Source organism: Octodon degus, unplaced genomic scaffold, assembly GCF_000260255.1.
Source record: "Octodon degus isolate 3935 unplaced genomic scaffold, OctDeg1.0 scaffold00333, whole genome shotgun sequence".
Classification (NCBI taxonomy): domain Eukaryota; kingdom Metazoa; phylum Chordata; class Mammalia; order Rodentia; family Octodontidae; genus Octodon; species Octodon degus.
The window spans coordinates 14,523-16,251 of NW_004524909.1; positions in this window are offsets into that span (position 1 = coordinate 14,523).

A 1,729-nucleotide genomic window follows, 5' to 3' on the forward strand; every position below is an offset into this window, starting at 1 on the left:
TGAGTCCCCCACAGCTCAACTTAACATCATGGCTTTACTTCCTATATTTCGTCTTCATACTTTTCTACTGGATGGTTAAGACCAAGGTAAAGCAGTACCTATGCAACAAGAGTTGTAGCTTTTGGGTCTAAGAAGGTCAGTGAAATCCCCTCAGGATTTATCCTGAGATCCTGTACCTCCAATTGTAGAACCTTTGCCAGTGTCAGCCATGTGGATGAGTCATGGCCATTGCTTGGCCAATGTGCTCTCTGTGAAAGCCTGAGAGAGTGTCTTCTCCTCATGTGACTCTCCTTAGGCACACTCTACATCATCGATCACTTTCCTCTTTGGCCCCATAATCTCCTTTGATCTTGTATTTTTTTAGTGTAAAACCTAATTATTTCATTTTTTGAGTACTAATATAAGAAGGAAGTTGATTGTCTTAGTTATGCTCTTTGTTGCAGAGACAAAATACCTGACACCCAAGAGTAAGGAGGGAAAGGTTTTTTAGCTCACAGTTTGTAGAGGTTTCAGTCCATAAACAGCAGGCTCCAAGGCAGGGTGGCACACAACAGGGGGGCAACCATTCCTGGTGGTGAAAGATACCAAACACACAAAGAGAAAATGGAAAGGGGAACATAAGCCACTCTCTCTGCTCCTTTTGCTTTATCCAGACTACTGGGATCAGGGTGGTACCAATATAGTCAGAGTAGTGCTCTAGGAATCACTCATAATTAATTCCAGCACCCTTAATCCCAGCATTGTGTATTCTAGATTCACCCATCTCTGAAGATACAGCCCCCACCACCATGACTGCATGAGGCTTTAGGGGGACACCTAGACACAAACCATAGTAGTGCTTTTAGTTTCAAATCCCACTGATTCATTACTAGTATTGTTTATGATGCAGAAGTTTTTTTTCTCCCTTTCTTCCCCCATAATTTTATTGAGAAACAAAGAGCAATGAGAGAGTTTCAAACCAAATTGGTAGGACAGTTTCAATAATGAACACATTGCATGCATTCATCCTAGTGGTTCATTGCTGTACAAGATGCAGACATGACATCCTATTTGCAAACACTATTACTACAAATCCCTCTATTCATTAAGAGAATGTAATTATATATCTATTCTAACTATTTTGAATACACAGATACAAAATGAACATTCATCTGTATCACCTTTTTTTGTTTAGTTCCGTTATTTGAATATTATAGGTGTGTTAACTCAGCAAAATATTCTAAAAGAGTCCAGTAGTCCATAATAGTGTTGGGTCTTCCACTTCACTGGCAATGTCAGAAATTGTTGACCTGAGTCCCCTACAGCTCAACATAACAGCGTAGCTATACTTCTTATACTTTGTTTTTCTACTTTTCTGCTGGATGGTTAAGACCAAGGTAAAGCAGGACCTATGAAACAAGAGTTGTAGCTTTTGGGTCAGTGAAATCCCCTCAGGATTTATCCTGAGATCCTGTACCTCAGATTGTAGAAATTTTCTCAGTGTCAGCCATGTGGATGAGTCATGGACATTGCTTGGCCAATGTGCTCTGTGAAAGCCTGAGAGAATGTTTTCTCTCCATATGACTCTCCTCAGGCACACTCTACATCATCGATCACTTTCCTCTTTGGCCCTATAATCTCCTTGATCAGAAAATTTGGGACAGATTTTCTGATCAAGAAGGTTATGGGGCCAAAGAGGAAATTGATCGATGACGTGGAGTGTGCCTAAGGAGAGTCACATGAGGAGAAG